Raw genomic sequence first — 21,905 nt, 5'->3', positions numbered from 1 at the left:
AAGATCAAGGTGTTGGCAGGGTTGGTTTCCTATGAGGCCTCTCTCCTCGGCTTGCAGATGGCCTGCTTCTCCCTGTATGTGCCCTCTGTGCACGTCTGTGCCCTCATCTCCTCTTCTGACAGGGACATAAGGCATAGTGGATTAGGGTCCACCCTGATAACCTCATTTTACCTTAATCACCTTTTTAAAGACCCTATATCCAAATAGTCACATTCTGAGGTACTGGTGGTTAGGACTTTGACATAAATTTGTGGGGGTGGGGGGTTGGAAGGGTACACAATTCAGTCCATCACAGGCATACCTAGAGTAGCTTCTGGAGAAGGCACAAAGCATCTGGAAGCTAAAATATGAGGGTCAACATATGAAATGCAACTTGTCTCTCGGAGATGGGGCGTCCCCAGTGGAAGGAAGCTGGGCTACGAGAGCGTTCTGAAGAGCTGCTGCCCACCCCCCTTGGCCCTATGGTCACCAAACAGGGTTCATCTTCTCCAGATACCTCTAATCAACAATATCAAGAGGGAAGAATGAACCTTGGGCTTAATGAAGATGATGAACGAATTTTGCAGACAGTGACTATAATGAAAACTGTAGGCAATGTACGATCCATTCCTAAACACAAGGAGTGATGAAGGACGTGCAGTGACTCAGGACATTCATGCTGAGTCTCTCGTCACTAAGCAGTTGGTGAGAACACAACCAGCTGACTGTTCCATAGATACCACACGGTCCGGCTGAGATGACCAATTCTCTCTTGTCTGCTCTAGAGGAAGTTCAGGGATTTTGCTAACACACCATCTCCATGTCTTTAATTGAGAATGTATCAGTTGAGTTCTGTGAAAGTAAGGCTTTGGTTATTCTCAATATTCTCTGCAGAAGGATGAGGGGCTGCTTTGCACTTGATCCCAACTAGTCCGGGGCTAGCCTGTGTAATGCAGGGTCTCTCTACTTCTCTCATCTGAGCTTCAGGTTGGTTTTGGCAGCGGTGGGTGCTTTGTAGAAACAGCATGTTCTCTGCGAAAACAACATCATTTCTGGCAAAATCACCAAACTCCTGACTGCTATATGAATAGAAAGGAAATGTCACATCCTTTTAAAAAGGATGAATTATTTCCAGTTGTGGTCCCACTGAAAAAAATGAATCCTTCATTAGAAGAAAACATAGAGCTCATGACATTTTCTGTGCTAACTACTAAATAGCCTCTTTCCAATAATAACTCCTGACATTATAATTTAATCACTTCAATACTGGGATTGTTAGATGAGCAAGCAAATTCTCTTCCTGCCTTTATTGGAATCCCTTCAGGTGGATTTTGCCTTCTGTGCTACCCCATGCATACAACATTTCATGAGTAGGCTGCCGTCCCTGAAAGTTATACCCATTGTAAGTTCAGTCCATGCAAGTCACCCTCAATTTTTATTCTAAATGGATAGTTTTCCTAGGACAAAAACCTTACATGGATAAAAGTGGGCCTCACATCCAGTTTAAGCTTGAGAAATAGAGGATAACTGGAAGTTACTGAATAAAAGATGGAGAATAAGAAAATTTCGATTGTAGCTTTCGAGGCAGATAAACCAGGGAAAGGACTGAAAAGGAGGAGGACGGGTTCCGAGGCCTTGACAGCAACCCCAACCTGAGGTTATAGCTCAAGTTCTTGAACTCCTCAAAGCTGGGAGAAAATAAAGGATGACAGGAACAAGAGAAAATCTTCACAAATGGCCACAGTTAAAAGAAAAGAAAAAACAAAACAAAACAAAAACTCAGGCCAGCCACAAGTGTAGGACAAACGCTGTTGGGAAAAGATGACATAACCAAAGTTTTGAGCTAGAAAACTTTAAGAACTTATAGCACAAACTGCTTTAATTTTAGGTGAGGGGGCAGGCTTCGAAAGTCAACTCAGCATCCCCAAATCTTCAGTCCCAGTCTTCTAATCCACACCCCGGGCTAGAAGGAACACGAGGATACACATCAAAATACGCCAGCAAGTTCAAGGAGAAGACACTCCTAGCAGAGCTATTTCCCTCCCCACACCTCTCTGTGAGCTGCTCCCTAACCCACCTGGCTCTCCAGCCTGTGCTCGTGTTGATACCGGGAGGGTGAACGACCGTGGCACATGTGGTCATTGAAACTGCTCAGCATCACCACCTGGCTCCTTCCACTGACGACGGGTGGCACTGATTTAGCGATATTGTCCTTGGTGATGGGAACAAACAACAGCCGAAAGTCTGAAGTAAGAAGTAAAAGTCAATCACCTTGCCTGTCCGGAGAAGAATGGGTGAAGTCAGGACATCTACCGACGACGTGTTTGCCCCTACATTCTCCCTGCATCCCTCACTCAGAAGTACTAGGGTGGGTGCAAAAGTCATTGCGGTTTTTGCAATTATTTATAACCTTTTAAACCTCAATGACTTTTGCACCCACCTAATAAATATCTTGCTTTGGGGAAGACTTGCTTTTTCTGGGCCCACAGTGCAAGGCCGGACTTGGCATTGGGAAGGAGGAAAGATGAAGGGAGGCTGGCGGGCAGGTAGGCAGGCTAAGGAAGAGGGCACCGCCCGTGCTCAAATTCTAATCCCTCCATTTACCAGGTGTGGCTGTGGCCGTTAATTAACTTCTTGGAGATTCAGTTTCCCCATCTTCAGAAAGTCGGGATAATGCTTCCTCTGCAGGTGGTAAAGAAGAAAATGTATGGTGATTCTGACAACATGGGGGATGCTCTTATTTTTAAAAAGGTAGCTATTGTCATTAAGAGAAGTGAAGTTTCTTGATAATATTCTTTGTGCCAGCCAGTGGCGAAGTACTGTTGACAAAAATTACGTCAATCCCTGTTTGTGTTATACAATGGATATTATTATCTTGGTTCGGAGGTACAATTATTTGCCCAAGGTCACTTGGCTAATAAGGAGTAGCCTCAGTTGTCACCCCAGACCAGTTTCTCTCCAAAGATTCTAGCAAATGACAGGTGTAGCTGGGTTTCCATGGCCCAATCCAGGGCATTTGGCAAGGGACAGCATTACTTTCCTAGGCTCTTTGACTCCTCTGTTAACTAGTTAATCCTGTGGAGTTGGTACTCTGATCCACTCGAGCCATGAAGTGTCCTATTGTACGTATAATACGCCCGGGCCTGCAGAATGCAGCAGACCCTTTTTATTGCGAATAATAATGAGGACGTAAAATAAATCATTGGTCCCTAAGAAGCTAAATTTGAACCAGACCTCTGGTGTTAGAGCCACTTTGGCTCATAATCACTGCATTCTACAATTTCCCACTGATGCCAGCTAAATCTCATTTGAAACAACAGAGATTAGAAAGGAGCCTAGAGGATACCAGGGCTGGAGGAGAGGGAGCGGGGGAATGGGAAGTTATTGTTTGATGGGTACAGAGTTTCAGTTTGGGATGATAGAAAAACTTCTGGAAATGGATAACGGTGACAGTTGCACGACATTGCGAATGTGCTGAATGCCACTGAATTGTTCGCTTAAAATGGCTAACACAGTCAATTTTATGTTATGCATATTTTCCCACAATTCAGAAAAGAAATAGTGATGATTACTTGTTTTGCAAATCATTTAACTTTTCCAAGCCTCAGTTTCCTCATCAGGAAAGTGGGAATAATAACACCTGCCTTAGAACATCGCTGTGATAATTAAGCTCTAACATGGGGTATGCACCCAGAGCCACCTGTTGCAAACCGTGATTCTCAGCCTGTGTTCAATCCCTTTGCGGCCCAACATGAATATCCCCATTCATTTATACTCCTTGGGTTGGGGAACATGTGGGCCAAATGGGAAGGTTGTCTGCTATTTAAAAGTGGCAGCACACTGCAAATTTCCAGCCCTTAAAAGGTACTAATAAATGTTTGTAAAATTAAGTTGACTAAACCACAAAGGAACAATAAAAGGGTGCTGGTGTCCTATTCTGACAGTTCTTGGTCTATGTATCAGGGACTCTTAATCCATGGGGGATATAAAGAATATTTGTTGTTGACAAGGCAACTCTTTGGTTCACTTGATTTCATTCCAGATTTAGGCTATTTTTTAAAAGCTGACTTTTTTTATGTGCAGTTTTACTATCTTGAACAACTGGAGCCAATGGGGAATGAGCGTTTGGGGGACCATCTGTAATAAAGGAAATGGCAGTAATAGGTAGAAGAAGCAGATTCACAGGGCACATATTATTTAATCCCCAGCTGGGAATGTACACTGAAAAATGGAAATAGGCATTAATTGGATCCACCTTTCATTTTTAAGGTTGCATAAAGTCTATATAGGAGCGAACATTATACTTAGGCAATTTCAGTTAAACTGCTTTTAAATTCAGAGCCTGGAGCATAAATTTATGGCACAAATATACAACATCTAGAAGTATACATACAGTACTCTCATTTCCTATTCTGGTAGGTTAGGTGAAGAAGATGTGGTCAGGTGGAAACAGAAAGAGAAATAATAGAGATAAAGACAGACAGGAGAGTAAAATACAGGGTTGGTCAGCAGAGGAGTAAAAGAAGTGAGAAACCTGCTAAGAAAAGAGACCTAAGGACAGAGAGAGAAGGGAGCACAGAGAAGACCTAAGGGGATGGAAACGCTGCTCCGTTGAGGTAAGCGAGCGTGAACTACGTTGGTCACACCCTACCTCTGACCTTACCATTGACCTCCCTCATTGCCATCTGAGGGCCACTGGTTCACAGACCGTGTCACAGGTGCTGTCCTCGTGTCCCCTGTCCCAAAGGCTGCGTCCTCCACTCAGACCCTGAAGGCAGGACCCTAGTGGCATCCGAGTGCCCTCTCTCCCTCTTCACCTTCGCCACGTTCTGCTGATTTTAACATTTATGTGTGTCACAAATCTATTCACCTATCTCCGTCTCCACTGGTACTACTCCAGGGCAGACTGCTCTCCTCTCTCACCTGGACAGGGAAAGTGTGGTCCGTCAGGTCTTTGCTCTCTATTCTGGTACCTACACTGCCGACGGTGATCTCTCAATGGCAAACCTAGTTATCCTGGCTGAGGTTCTTGTCTTCAGGAACAGAAGCTCACTCCATTAGGCTTAAGCTTCAAGCAGGAAAATGGGCAAGAAATGTTTCCTGTTCTATGAGGTTCGATGGGCATATCATTTGTAGAGAAGGAAAGGAAGCAGCTTCTAGGACTGGGGTGAGGGAAAGCAGAGATGGGAAAGGAAATGTGATTCCAAGCCTTGAATTCCAAGCCTCGAAGTCCTGATCTGAGCCAGGCCTCCTGGAGGCTGCTGGGCTCTGGGGCAGCCACAGAGCTGAACCAGTGACAGCCCAGTTCAGGTGTGGGGAAGGGCCCCTCGGCTGAGTGTGGTACAGATCACCGTCCCTCACACCCTAAAGAGCCACTATGCATGGCAGGGCACTCACACCAGGGGCCCAACCAACCTCTGTCACTGAGAACAAGGCTGGCCATGATGCAGGGGAGCCTGCCAGACAAGGGGGCGAGCAGCTAGCCCCAGTGCTGCAAGAGAAGAGAAAGCAAACTGCCCTTCTGGACACTAGTAAGCATCTGGACATGTCTGGACAGCTAAAGGGAGGGAGGTAGCAGGACTGGAAGAAAGAGATAGGCTGGACCTCCTGTAAATCAGGGAAAGTGGGCAAGATCATTTGATTGGCCCAACTTGCGTCAAGTGTCTTTGCATGGCCCAATCAGCTACAGTCAGGCAGGTCGTATCAGGTGGTAAAAGCATAGCTGCGAAGAACCCATCCTGCTGGTGAGCTGAGAGGATGAAAGTCATTATTTGAAGGGGATATAGGCTGTGTCACCACTCCAGAATACCAACCATGTCCCATTCCTCCCTGAAACCCTTCAGTTCCCTTCCCGCGAAATATTATAATGGTTCTCCTACTTTAGCTGACATAAGAGTCACCTGGAGAGTATTACAACCCACCCCTGAGGTTCTGATTGAGTATCTAAGATAGGGCCAGAGGACTGGCATCTCCATGGACCACAACACTAAGTAGCACTGACCTATAGGGGACAGTCTGAGCTTTGTAACGTGATCAAATAGGCCTCTATACCTGGTTCTCACCCTCTATTAGTGTCATTACCTGCAACTAGCCCACCTTCCACTTCATCCCCAGTACCTACCACATGTAGCGTGGTATTTGGAAGATTGCTACCAGAATTCGGTTCCAAGGCTCTCCCTGCAATTCTACAAATCCTCTCCATTTCTCCCAAAGGAGAAAAAGTTGCTTTGAATTGGACTGATTCCAGAACACTCTCTAGGCCATATTGGCTAGTGGGCGTGTACAAGGCCACGCTCTGAATGTGCATCTCTCACTTCTGTCTATTCCATGTTGAAGGGCCAGGAAGCACTTCATTGTGGGGACACCCTGGCCAGATTGCTGTCTCATTCTCACCTCTCTAACACCCAAGTATCAGAAGTGAAGGTTGACCTTTAGGAAGAGCAGGCCTGACCCCTTATTATCAGTGCCTGCCTCTCTCCCTCCCTCGCCCTCCTTCTCTGTCCGTCCCTCCCTCCTCTTCCCCTCTCCCCATCTCAATCTCTCTCTCTCTTCCCCTCCCTGTCCATCTCTTCTCTCTCTCTCTCTCTCTCTCTCTCTCTCTCTCTCTCTCTCTCTCTCTCTGTCTTCCCTTCCCCCTCCTCCTCTCCATCTCTCTCCTACCAGCCAGTCTAGTATGATCCACAAGATTCAGATTGGGTCAAAAGGGAAAGACAGTGGATTCTCAGGCTTTAAGCCTAGGATTCCTGCTCCAATCCAGCTTACCAAATTCCCAGCATGGGGATTTGGAGGGAAAGCCCAATCAATAATAAATAAATAAAATCATATTCTTCTTTTCTTTGTCATTGTTCTTTGTTGCAAGGTCAATGCATCTACCTCATTAGGAGAGTAGGATTTCAGTATTCCTGGATCCCCTAACTTTTATGCCGTCGTAATACTATCAAAACCTCACCCTTATTCCTTACAGGCCCGTTTAGTAGCCTGGTCGAAAAGCCTGGGCCTGGGGTCCTGCAGCTACAGGTCCATTCCTGGCCCTGCCTCCTAACGATTCTGTGCCTTCTTTCCTCCAGGGTCAAATGGGGATTTCAAACACTGACCTCACGGGGTCGTGGCAAGGCTTAAAGGAGCAGAGAACTTTGAAAAGAGTTTTGAAGAGTGTGAGACTTCAGCCTTCCCTGGCAAGGTTTTGTTTCCTTTCAAGGAGCACTGAGCCAAAGTGCTCAGCATGAAACTCTCAGTGCGGTGCTTCCTTCTTGGCCAAGCACCTCATCTTATCCTGGTAAGCCTCTTTCTAAGCCAAGAAAGTCAAATCTGGAGCTCAGGGAGCCTCAACCCCTCTTCACACTGTTTTCCTCCATGCAGCGAAACGTTAGTCATTTGTTGTATCTTCGGCCAAAAATATAAAATAGGAAGCACTGGTCGGTGACTGCTCAGCTCACAGTCTATTAACCAAGGGTCCCTGTCTTCTGGAGTCTCCCATTGGACCGGAGTCACCCATGATGACGTCACGTTACTACCTATGTAACGAGACCTTCTTATAGCTGACTGGTCAGTATTAAATTTATCCTGTGGTGGGCCAGTGGGGATACCACCAAAACATCCTCCTGCATCCATTGCCACTTCCACAGACAGATGGCGATGACCTCTTGTGTGGCCTTCGGCGGATCACCACGCTGCCACTTGTTGTGTAGCTGCATGGCACTTTGGGAGGTTATGTGCACAGATATGCATCCCAGCCCCTTTTGTATAAAGGGACATTGACACACATCAGTTCCGCTTAATGGATTTTCCCATCAGGACTGATTCACTGTGCAGCCGCCTCCTCTTTGCCCTGCAGCACAGACTAAGAAGGTGGAAGTGTGCTCCAGGTTGAGAGGAAACCAGACCACTCACAGGCCTCGACTTACCTCAGCTTCAAACCAACCGCACAATTTGGACATGGTTAAGTCCTTTTATCAGATGAGGAAACAAAAGACAGAGAGATTAAGCCACCTGTCACTACGTGGTCACACCGTGTCATAACCCAGAATTCACACTGACAAGTTGGATGATCACACAGTCATTTGTCAAGGTAAGAGTACAGAGACAACCACAACAGCAACAGCCAACAAACGTGTTTGCATCCCTAGTCACAGGTGTGCCTGTGTGCCCTGTCTCTCGTCAGCTTCTTAGGAAACCCAGCTACTTCCAAACCTTCATCAGCAACTTTCCTGAGGTCTCACCACTTCCGACGCTCTTGAGATGCTTCAAACATGTTTTTGCCTGTTGTCTTTCTGTCTTGGAACCGGGCAAGGACTCCCCTCCGCAGGGGAGTCCCAACGGTACTGACCATTCATAACAAAGAAATCAGAGGAGTAGAGAACTGAGCCCTGAGATTTCATCCCAGAAACAGTGCCAGGCAACATCCATCACATAACTGTGACTGGAGGGCATGAGTTGAAAGGATAATGCAAATAACCTCCTCAAATCATTCACCTACATTCTCATGAAATGGTTGACCGGGAAGGCAACAGGTAAAATGATTTAAGACTGGCGTGCTGCAATTGTCCAGAAACTATTCTGAAAACAGGTTTCCTTGAAAAAAGGGAGGAGGTGATGTATACTGGGGGTGAACAGGACCTAGGATAGAGGCATTCCAAAAACCAGCTTAGTCCCCAAAACTCACCAGTCCCACTGCCATATGCACCCGCATAGGCCTTATTCATCCTCACCTCCAAGCCATGGTTCCCATATTTACCTGCAAACTAGCATCTTCTTGGGAGCTTTTAAAAATGCAGATTCTCAGGTCTGGTGTCAAATCTGAAGAATAAGGATTCCTGCAGAGTGGGACTAGGAATTGGTATTTATTCAACGCGCACTTACTTATCACTAGTGGATTCTAATGCAGACACTCAGTCCAGGAACCAGCTGTTTTAATGGACATTGGCACATAAGACAATTTTCTGGAAGAAAACCAAGTCCTCTGCCATTTAAATCAGAGTTCCTCGCTGTCTGAAACACTTCTGGGAGGTCTGAAGGTATCTTCTGCAGCATGACAGCAGGAGCTTCTTTGTACAACTCACCTCTCCTACCACGTCCCATGAGCCACTTGTTTATTTTTAACATGTCTTCTGTGTAAGGAGATGCTAATAATTCTGTAGCATAGTATTTCCATTTGTATTCTGGTCCACAAAGGAGGCAGCGCTGTGATGACAGACAAACCTATCACACTCCGTGGAACTATCTCAAAGCTTCTCTCTGTTTCCACCTGCGGGTACCACAGTTGAAGCTCAAACCCTCGCTGAGATCCGCAATAAAAGAAGGACAGAGAGCCATTTAATTCACTTTTTATTCCCCAAGCTAGGTTTCTGCTTACATAAGCAAAGGCTTCGGGCTGGCTCCTCTTTGTAGAACACATATCAAAGAACATTTGCAGAGCACGTTACAGTTTGCAAACCACTCTCTCTCTCATTAGGATCTCATCTAATCAACAGAATAACAAAGAGAACTAGGTATTATTTCTTCCATTTAACCTAAAATGGCGGAAGCTCAGACATTTACCCTAGATTTACCCTAGATCTCACAGCTAGGAAATGGAAAAACACAATTTGGAACCAGGTCTTTTGATTTGAAGTCTTCTCACACATTTGTCTTGCCTCTAAAAGGCCTAACGAATATTATTCAAGGAATAAATGAAATGATGGATGGATGATCTTTTATGAAACAAACACAATGGTAAAGATTCAAATTAACTTTAATATACACTATTGGCTATAACAAGGAAGTTGTCGAAACCTAACTAAGCACGCGGTGTGGGAAGTGGATTGTCATACAGAAACCTAACGTGTGAATTTGCTCCTTGGCCTTTTCTCAGTAAGACAGTTGTCAGGAAAGGGTCTTCTGAGCTATCACAGAGGAAGAACAACATATGATGAAGACTGGAACCAGAGCCTGAGTTTGAATCCCAGCTCTACTACTTACTAGCTGTGTGACCAAGGGCAAGTCACTCAACTTCACTGTGCCTCAGTTTCTTTGTCCGCAAAATGGGAACAATAATAGTCATGCATAACTTATACAGTCAGTTGAGGATTTAAAAAATTAGATATATAATGTATTTTGAATTGTACCTAGCACACAGTAAGTTATTATACATTTCTTTTTCTGTCAGCAGTAAAAACATCTGCTGACATATAACCAACTCTCAGTTGTCTGTGTGCAGATTATTCACTGGGTCTGAGGTTTAAGTGTGGGGCTGGTTTTGTACCTTCACAGATGACGATCTGTGTTCCTGATGCTCAGCTGCTCAGGGAAGGAGAAAGGAATTTACACTTGCAAAGCAAGTACCACATGCCAGGCACTAGGCCAGACTTCACACCGGCCATGTTTCTTAATTCTCGTAAACCACAAAGTTGCTATCACTGTCCCATTTTACAGATGAGGAAATCTAAGACTCAGAGATTTAAAAAAATACACACAAAAAACACAAAAACAAAAACCATAGCTGGTAAGTGGAAGGGAAGATTAAATCCCAGTCTTTCTCTTTCCTGAGCTCTTGCTCTTTCAGACTGTCTCTTGTTCAGTATGGACACACATGCCATCCTTACTGTATTCAAACTACAACCACGTGCCTTCCCTCAAATCATGCAGTCTGTTTCAGTCTAGCTCCAGTCCTGAGGCAAATCCTGATGGGCTGCAGGAATCACTTCTCGGAAAATCAAAGGGTACATCCAGTCCTTGCTGGATATTAGCAGGGCACAGTTTTCCTCATGTGGACCTCTCTATAAGGCTGCTTGAGGAGTGTCCTCATGACATGGTAGCTTGCTGCCTTGTCTAATCCAATAGTTAGATTTTATAGAAGGTGATCTAAGAAAAAGCAAGGAAAAAGCCACAGCACCTTGTATGATCTAGTCTCTGAATTACTTCCACTTTATTTTTTCCTTAGCGGCGAGTCTCTAAGCTTACCCCACACCTAATACGATCAAAATTAAGCTCCACCTTTTAAAGGAAAGCATTTCAAAGAATTTGTGGGTATACGTTAAAACCACCAGAGATGTCATATACAATAGCAAAAAAATCTGTTACTTAGCAATAAATCTAATGCAAGATATTCAAAACCTTAAGAAGAATATTTTAACACTTTAGTGAAAGACATTTTAAAAGACCTAAATAAATGTAGAAATATATATTAGGTAGTCTCAAGAGCACTTCTCTCAAATTCGTTTATTAAATCAATTCATTTCTAATCTAAGGCCTCAACAGAACTTAAAAACAATTTTTTAAAAAATTTGAAAAGCAGATTCTGAAATTCATATGGAAATTCAAAGGCCCAAGAATAGCAAATACACTCTTGAAGAAGAAAAAGTACAAGATTGAGGAACGTGCCCCATATATATTAAAACTTCTTATAAAGGTTTATATCAATAGCAGTGAAAAACAGCCTAAGATTGTCTCAGAGATAAACAAATTGGGTCATTGCACAGACTAGAGGGCCCAGACACAGAGGTATACCAAAAGGAGCACTGCAAATCATTTAGGGAAGAATGTATTATTTAATAAATAAAGCCGTGACAATTGGTTATCTATCTATGGGGGCAGAAAGTGACATTGTCTCCCTGACTCAGGCTGTATCTCCAAGTAAACGTATTCCAGGTAAATTTAAAACTTAAGTGTACAAGGCGAAACTTTGAAAGTAAAAACATGTAGAAGGATATGTCTTTGTGATTTTATGGTATGGAAGGGCTTCTTAAGCAGATATAGAAAGGATAGCTACACAATGATTGATAAATTTAACTATATTAAAATGAAAAAAAATTAAACATCAAAAACCGGCTATAAAGAAAGCAAAAAAGACAAGCCGTACATGGGAAAACTATTTTGAGGTAATCAACAAAATGTTCTTATCCTGAATACAAGGTATTTCTCAAGTCTCAAGAGTGGACTGCTGTGTCGATGGATAAGTGAACTTTTCGCTTTAATACATATCGGTAGGGAGTACTTGAAGAAGCTGTTAGCCATTCGGAGGGCCCATCCCCCCAGCAATAAATGTTATAGCTCTTTTTATATTTTGCCACTTTGAAATACGACTAAGAGGGAAACTGAATATTTTTCATTTGTTTTTATTATGTTATGTTTTGTCATACAAAAGTGGGGCTTGGCATTGTTTTCTTGTTCCTGGCTCCACTGAAATAGCTGCAGCATATGTTTATTGTGTATTTATTTTACTGCTTTGTAAATTTCCTATTCGTATTCTTTTTTATTTTACTATTCAATATTTTCTTGGAGCTATGAACAAATTCAAAAATAAAAAATATATATAATGTGTATACACTTTTGAAAACAGAGACAACTCCTTAATTTATTGATATGATTTTGCTTCCAGAAACCCTGAAACTCTTGTTAAAAAAAAGAAAAAATGCAAGAATAAGATAATTTGGTAAGATGGCTCAATATAAGGTACATATACAAAGATCATTAATTTTTCTCCATGCTAGCAATAAGCACCTAGAAATGGAAATGTGGGATATATTTCATTTCCAGTGGTAGATAATGTAAATAAAGTAGTTGAGAAGAAATTGAACAAGGCAGACTTAGGATTTTATAAATAAATATATAAAATCTTACCAAGAGTCATAAAACAAGATATGACCAAATGGAAAGGGAAACTATACTAAATAATCCTTCATAGTTGTGTCTGTCTAAAAGCAAGGAGGGGGAATGGGGTTGGTACAGAACAATTCAGAATGTAAGTAAGCTGGCATTTTCATTCTGTCATTCGGCAAATTTTTATGGGGCACGTACTAAGTGCCAGACTCAGCTACACACAAGTAATAATCCAGACCTAGTCCGTATTCTCATGGAGCTGATTTAACAATAATGAAAGACAAGGCTTTATAAAATCATAACACATGAGGGTCAATAGAAGAGACCTTGAATGTCACCTATATTCGTGCATTATTTGACACATGTGGAAACAGGCCCAGATGTGACTTGTTAAAGTTCAGATTGCTAGTAAGTTGTCAAGCTGGGATGAGAATTCAGCTCTCTTGACTTCTTCAACATACCATTCTGCCTCTCAGATTACAGTCTGTGGGATTTCAACTATACTCAGCATCATCTAATCCAGTACTTAGATTTCATAATGCACTTATACACGCATAAGGCATCAGACTTGAGGAAAACGTGGCATTGTGATGGTGCTCAAACTCTTTTCATATTTTGTTAGAGAATGAGTAGGGTACCTACAAACAAGGGGATACCAGGCAGCCATTAAAACACTGATGTAAATCTGGAAATAGATCTACCTATGGAAAAATAACGATTATTTATCATTAAGTGAATAAAGAAGGTTATAGAATGTTACATTTATCATCCTGTATATGTAAAATTATACATAAAAATACAGGTGTGTGAAGTTATACAATATGTAAAATTATATGTATAATTGTATATATGAGGATATAGATATGTATGTGTATACATATAGGATGTGTATAGATATAGATATAGATATATAGATATAGATATATATAGATAGATAAATATACAGAGATACAATTATTTCTGGATGAATATTCACCATGATGTTAAGTAGTTATTTGGGAGTGTAAAATATAAATAAGGTGGATTTTATTTTCTTTGTACATTTCTCTATGGTCAATTTTTTTATGTTGATCTGATATCTTTTTTAAAGCAATAAAATTTAAATGACAGATTGCTCTGAACAACTCCAGGTACCAGGGGCATGACCATTGGGTTGGAACATGGACATTGGATGTAGAGATCACAGCAGGACCTACTCATCCAGAAAGAAACATGAGGAAACGAATAGATATTTAGGACCAAATCATGCAAACTTTCTAGTTTACAGATCATCTGGAGGAGCCTGCATCCTTGATGAAACCTTAAGCCAGCAGCAGCCATGGACTGCCAATCTTCGGGCATCTTGGCACAGGAAGAAAACGCCTACATGTAGAAGCCCTTCCTTAACGTTCTGTCAGTTACCTGTAGCTGAAATCCTAAAATATGCATGCAATAAAACCTCAGTAAATTGACCTTAGTCATATTTTGTGATGTTCTTACATAGGAGGAGCTAAAATTTACTTTTCCCAAATTAATTTTAAACCAAATCAAGAAGGAAATTATGGTGGTAAGGAAAATCATTATCTTCCTTGAAAGAATAAGCTACTGAATCACAAGCCCTTAAGCATCGCCAAGCACAGGGTTACACACAAATAGATGCTATTTCCACTATAATAATTTATATATATTTCATAATTCTTTTTGGCAATGCCTTACTAATCCATTCCAATTGATCTTCAGTCCAGAATACTGACTTTTCTCATGAAGTTCTATAAAATCAGCTGCATTGCTTTAAAGTTTAATCTTATCAACATAAGAACAATATAACCACAAATATATTTTATAAATCTATTATTTATGCTTTTCAGTGAGTACAACCTCCCACATACACATTCATCCCCTGAGGTCTAACTCTTCTGTTCTGATTTTATGAGTATCCTTTACAATGCAGAGATACGATATTTTAGAAAGCTGCACGGAAGGCATTTACCTATATTATGCAATTTTGCCATGACTGATAGATAACTTTTGATTAATACCAAAACAAGACAAACAAAAGAAAAACCAGAAAAAACAAGAAAGAGTTTTTGGAGTAAAACTACATATGCAATTTGAATAATATAATTGAGTCATTATACAACTGATCATTAATCACTTGTAATCCCTTCCCTTTGCCACATTTATTATCCTTAGATTTTCAGAGAATGGTTCTATTCCAATGTTCTTCACATACCATCTGTTCAAGTACATTCCTTATATTCTTACTAGGTTTTCACAGATGCCACTTTTTAAATCAGCAAATCTCTCCAGGAGCATCATCTGGCTCCCGTCACCCCGATTCCAGGGAGCCCCTAGTCATCGCAGTAATACCAGCGTCATAGCAGATGTTCCATACTCTCTGGCATATTTCCCTCTCTTAGTAAGAGTTCTTGAATGCAAATTTTAAGGTGAGGGAAAAAAAAACACTTTGGAGTGCAAGCATTTTCTGTAAATGCTTTCCCTCTCCATCAAATGCAGTTCTCAGTAGCCTCATTTCTGCTCTTCTGGAGACCTTGTCAGAGGGAGTCTCTTTGCTCAGAGTACAGGAAGCAGAAACAAACACAGAGAGACGGAGACCAGGGAAGCAGCATTCTGGTTTGGGCAGAAGAGAACCGATTGTTTCTGGCAGGTATGTGAAATACAACTGTGACTACCTACTCAATACAAAATGGAGGACCGAGAAAGTTTCCACGGAATTAGATCACTGAAGGCAATTAGTTTGGACAACTGAGCCCAGTTCTTTATTAAATGCCAGGATATGATGTTTAGATTACTCAAAACACTCCTTCCAGGTCTGCACCTCCTTTGTTCCACATGAACACAGGCTCAAAGTAAAAACTATATGCAGCGATGCTGAAACAATGTCAAGTTATTAGGAAAGGGCCCTGGACAGGTGTTAGAACGGGATTCTAGAGTCAGACGTGTACTAATTCACCTCTCTATGGGGACCTTGCGCAAGTGGCCTGATTTATCTGACACCTCAGTTTCCTGATCTCTAAAGTGAGCAGTGGGACTAGATAACCACTGGGTCACTTCCAGCGTGAAGGAAGCACGGTGCCTTATACACAGTATGTATGTTCACACTTTATGTTGAATTTGATTGCATCCACTTCCAAAATGGTGTAACAGATGTCAAGATCTGTTGCATCAGCTGAGGCAAAAAGAACAAAAAAAACCACGTTGAAAGCCTGTCTATGCATGTTGAGGAGAAACGATAAATGAAGACGAGAAACCAAGGTGATGGTTTTCTACGTAAGGCACACAACGTTACGGGCTGCCTATTGGGCCACTGCAGGACAAAGGACGTGCCCTGAGTGGCTGCTGGATAAATCCCAGATTCTGGATCCAGCTCTGCCAGCCACTCACCGAAGGACATCAGTCAATAAACCTGCATCTCTGAGTCGCAGGTTCTTCAACTTTAAAAGAGAGAACTAAAGAGAATGGATGGGTTTGGGGGAATGGGTGCACCCTCCAGATTTAAGCCTGATTACATCGATGAAAAGAATGTGCAGTTTCAGCTTCTCTTCTCCCCGTCACTCTCTTCCTTTTTCCAAACTCACAGACAACTTTGATTTGGTCAGCAGTGATTTCAACTGACTAAGACACTTCGCAGTCAGTCGTTGTTACCGTTTATTGCACATTTCACCCATGATGAGACAGGCCAATTTAAAAAGAAGGAGGTGAACAAATACCTACGTGATTCAATTACTGGGAAAAATTCACCAGGCTTAGTGGGGGCTTTAAAAAAAATTTTTTTTCCCTTTATTGGAAGTTGGATTGCTGTGTTTTGTGATTTATTTGTTTTGGCGTGGGTATTCATCATCTCGTTCCTCATCTCAACTTCCCACGTCACAATTATAATCTTAGTCCTTTACTGACAGGGACATCAAAGGTCTTAAGAGGAGTGCAAGTAAATTTCCCTAGTAAACACTAAACTTCTCATCACACCCCCAACCCTGGCTTCCAGTGTTTGTAGTGCTCTTCTTACCATTTGCCTTAGTTTCCCCCGTAATACTACTCTCTCCCCAAGCCATCCTGAATCTCTATCTGTTCTGAACTTCCCCCACCCCAAGCTCAGCCTCCACCTACTCAGACTTCTCAACCCAGTCCCACCGCTCTGTTCATTGTCCTATCAAGATTACTTCTCCCCTGTCCCATTCCCTCTGGTCTCAGTGGCTGTAGGCCCGTTTAAAGGGGCAAACTCATACGACTAAGGGGTTAATGTCTTTAAAAGCTCATTGCTCCTTGAAAAGCTCATGGCACTGCATATTGATAAGAAACTGATCTAGACACAGGTAATATCTTCACACTGCCTTGTGCAACGTGGTAGCCACTAGCGACATGTGACTATTTCAATTTAAATATAAATTAATTACATAAGATTTAACATTCTGTTCAAGCCATAAGGATATTTCTGTCAGCATAGGAAGTTTTATTAGTCAGCACTGCCTTGACATAAAGGAATTAATTTGAATGGTGGACTGTGAATGTGCTCATTATTTCTATGCCGAGAACATTTACAGGTGCTAAAAATAAATATATTCATGTACTATAGGTATAAAATCAGGAATTGGGGGAGGAGCCAGCTGGATGAGGGAGAGATGACCATCTTTTGGTAAGTATTATATGTGAGGGTTTGGGCACAGGCAGGCCAACTGAAGGTAAAGTAGAGGGGCATTCTCTTTTTTATATTAACTAGAAATCATTCAACAACCCATTATACAGATAAGAAAACTGGGGCAGAGGTTAAGTAATTTCTCCAATGCTTTGGCACCAGCCTGCAAAATTAAGTCTATTTGAATTCCAATGTCCTTTCTGTTTTACCATGCTGCCTATCAATCTCTGTCACCAAGGAAAAGCCGGTGGGACTCCCAGCCAGTGTTTCTAGCCAGTGTTCCTCAAAGCTCACTCATTTTTTTCTCCCTTTGTAGTAGGGATGGGGCTATGTCAGTACAGAGCAAACATTTTTTTGGCATTTTCTCTTGAGATAATTATGGATTCACAAGCAGTTGTGAGAACAATACAGAGAGGTCTTGCACGTCCCTTCACAATATCCATATTTTAATCTGTTACATATCGATACTCTGCTTGGGGCTTGGGTCACAGAGACAAGTTTGTCTTTGCCCTTGGAGACTTTAGAGGCCAGTGGGGAGCATATACATGAATAATATAAAGTTAGTTAAAACAAAAATGTAATGCACTGTCACCTATATACCATGTTTCCCCGAAAATAAGACCTAGGTATTATTAATATAAGACACGGTATTATATTATATTATATTATATTATATTATATTATATTATATTATATTATACCCGGTCTTATAGTAAAATAAGACCGGGTATAATATAATATAATATAATATAATATAATATAATATAAGACCGGGTCTTATATCAATTTTTGCTCCAAAAGACGCATTAGAGCTGATTGTCCAGCTAGGTCTTATTTTCGGGGAAACACAGTATTAGCAAGTAACAAAAATAGTAATGATATTCTAGCTAAGCTACTGTGAAAGAGACACTGCCATACTTTATTGGTAAGGCAAATGAGAAAGCAAGGTGGCAATATGTATGAAATATTGTGATCTTTCAGCTAGTATTTTTTGAGCACTTGCTATGTGCCAGGCACTAGGCTAGATTCTGGGGGAAACTGGTGAACAAAGAAGACACTGTCCAGCCCTACTGGAACTGAGAGTCTACTCCTATTTATAGCAGATAAGCTTTTGTGAAAAGTACTGTCACCAGCGATGTAAGGATGTCACGGAAGCACATGTAAGGGGAGTTGAATTCAGCCTTAGGTGATTAGGGAAGGAAACAGTCTTCCATCTATTAAATGATAATGATAAACAGGAGTTAGCTAGAGGAAGAGGAGACAGTGCGGTGTGGAGACAAAGTGTTTTAAACAGAAGGGATAACAGGAACAGCACATGGGAAGGCTCGGAATTAAAAGAGAATGGCCTAAAATCTCTGGTAAAACTATCTCAAGGAATAGCCCGGAATACAAAAAGAAAAACAAAAACAGAAAAAACCTGTCAAACATTGACTTTTATCACATCATTATTTATAATAGTGGAATATTGAAAGATATCTATTTCAATGAAAGAGATTTGGTCCACTTATAGATGGTACATCCACAATATGGAATATTTTGTAGCCATTTAAAATAATGCTTACAAAGTATTTTATAAAATACCAAAAATGCCTAGGTTAAAATTTTGTTTGAAAAAGGCAGGATACATAATTTTATATCCAATATGACCACAACCATGTTAAATGTGTGTATGTGTGTGTGTGTGTGTGTGTGTGTGTGTGTGTGTGTAATTACATGGAAGTAGACAGGTTAAAATGTTAGTTGTCTTTGGAGGGTGAGATTATAGGTAATTTTTATGCATATGCTTTTATTAACATGATATTTAGCAAAACCCAGCTCTACCATCTGTGCAATCTCAGGCAAGTCACTTAACTTCTGTGTCTGTTTCCTCACCTATAAAATAGAAATAATTATAGCACCTATATGATAGATTGTTGTAAGCATTTTCATAGTACAGTATCAGGGCAAGCTACTACTATTATTTTATCAATTATTAGCATTCTGCTATTTTTTAATTTTTCTATAATGCACTTACATAACTTTTATAATGGGAAAATTTTTACATCACTCTTCATTAAAATAAGTGCCTTACCTTGTTCGTGGCATGTGTTTTTTAAATGAGAACATGGAAAAGGGGTGGCTAACCCACCTTGGGGAAAGAGAAAGATGTCAGAGAAGGGTCACTGAAAGAGAAGGATGCTGTCTGAGCTGACTTTTGAAGAACAAGGGCTTAGGGAGAAGAAGGGCAGAAGGGAATTTAAAACAAGTGGAACATCACGCAAATACTTAGAATCTTAGTAATGCAAGGCGTGGAGACCATCAAATCCTATTTTTCACCCCTGCAGGTCTCCCTCTGCCCTGCCCTAGATTCCTAAATACATTCAGGAAAAAAGAGCAGACCACTTTCTGAGCAAACCCATCCCGTGGCTGGATGGTGCTCTGTTAGAAAGTGTTTCTACCTATGGGTACTCATCTACCATTGCACTGGCACACATACACATCAGAGCAAAACCTAAGCAACACACCCACACCAACAGACACATTCGGGGTCTAGGAGTCACCCAAATGTGGCCATCTAGGCAATATTCCTCACTCCATTGCATGGGTGTGGTGCTTGTGCTTAGCTTTGAGATGCCTTACAAGCTTTATTCATTCTATTGTTTTTAAGTACAAAAGCCATAAGAGTGTTGAATGTTTAGGTAAGCAATATGACATGATGGCAATGGAAAGAAAGTTTAAAAATATGAAAATAATGATACTTTTCCTCTTAATAATAGTATAATTGATTCTGAAGAAGAAAGTGAATTTATGCAGCATGTAAAAACTATTGTGACAGTAGTTGACACAATATAAAGAAGAGACGGAATTGGAAAACGGTTAAGTATGTAGCTAGAGAAACATCAATATTGTATGCCAATAGGAAAACACTAGAAATACATTGAGGAACTTACAGGTTAGAGTTGGTGAGAGACTTTATTGTAAGCTTGTAGGTCTGAGCCCTATTGGAAGCTAAACAATATCAGCGAATGTTACACTAATAGGTACAGACCTTGTAATAACTCTTACCTCTCCCAACACCTTTGAAATATAGTTAAAACTGAACTACATGAGAAAGATAGCATTACAAATCAGTGAAGAGAAGAGATCATTCGATAAATTTGTTGGGACATCTGATCTGGATAAGAAACTGGAAAATAAAGCTGGATCCCAACTTCACTTTTTACATCAAAATTAATTCCTGATGGATCAAATCCTTAAATGTGAAAAATGAAACTATAAGAAAAAATTTTTTAAGAATTACAGATAGGTGAAGACATAACATCCAGAAGTCATAAATGTTTTACATGGGAAAGATCTCACCAAAGAATAAACTCAGAAAAAAATATTCATAGTTCATACCAACTGCAAAAGGTCTATTTTCATGGTATATAAAGCTCTCCTACAAATCAATAAGAAAATACCAGCAACTCAATGGAAAATAGAAAAAGAAACATGACTTTTCTTAAAAAGAAACATCAGCTCTTAATCTACATGAAAAGATGCTCAATTACATGCATCATAAGAGAAGTATTAATTAAAATTAACCCACATATTTTTCACCTATAAAATAGGGAGAGCACATTCTCATACATTGAGGGTGAGTTTGTAAGTTGGTAAACTATTACAAGGGGGAATTTGGCATTATAAATCAAAATTACAAATGTGAGGTCTTTGACCTAGCAATCCCCCCTAACAATTTATCGTGCATAGATCCTAACGTATGTAAAGTAATGTATGTATACAGTTATTCATTGCACCATTGTTTATAAGAGCAAAGACAGATATAGTGTCTAATCATTATGTTGTTTTGTACACCTGAAATTCATAAGAAATAAAAAACATAAATGCTGTCACCTCTAAACAAGAAAAAAATAAATAAAAGCAAAGATAGAAAGCAACCTAAATGTCTATCAATATCAGTCTACGAAGCGGCTATTTTCAAAATGAGCAGATCTTTACGTTCAGCTATGAAAACATCTCTAAGATATATACTTAATTGGAAAAAGCAAAATGTATAGCATACTATAATTTGTGTTAATAATAGAGGGTTATGCAGATGATAGATGGAGATACGATTTTGCTTGTATATGCTTAGAATATTTCTGTAAGGATAACCAAAAAGTACTAATGGTGATTGTCTCCTCAAAGGCACACTTGATAACTGGAAATCTGGGTTGAGAGAGAGAGAAAAGTTGTTATGCATCTTTGTACGTTTTGAATGTTTTCTTTTAAACATGTATAAGCTAATCAAAATAAAATGAATTTAAAAACAAATTCCCTGCTCCAAGCAAATCCCTTGTTCTTCTCTGCTATCCCTGTAGTTTTTAATCACTCTTCTGTTGTGTTTGCATATTTATATCACCTACAAAACCATGAGCAACTTGAGGGCTGCGACTGTGCCTCCATTGAGTTTCCATCTCCAGCATCTAGCACAGTGCCTTACATATGAAAAGAGACGTAAAAAAGTGGTATCTTGAAGAGTGACGAAGACCCTTTCCTTGGAAGAAAGTCTGGCCAACTTCACATATGGCCTAATACAGCGGCTGAGCAGTTCTGCAAGGCCCTGAGAATATTTACATACCAGTCCTGGGATTCTACCTTGAAACATGCCCCATCTTTTAAGAGAAGGGACGACGAAAAAGAAACAGAGAGAAAGAGAGATCAAAACTGAAACTGAGCCATAGTCTACAGCCAATTC

This window comes from Rhinolophus ferrumequinum, chromosome 12 (genome assembly GCF_004115265.2).
Source record: "Rhinolophus ferrumequinum isolate MPI-CBG mRhiFer1 chromosome 12, mRhiFer1_v1.p, whole genome shotgun sequence".
Classification (NCBI taxonomy): Eukaryota; Metazoa; Chordata; class Mammalia; order Chiroptera; family Rhinolophidae; genus Rhinolophus; species Rhinolophus ferrumequinum.
The sequence above is the reverse complement of the archived record's forward strand: the minus strand, read 5'-3'. Positions refer to the sequence as shown.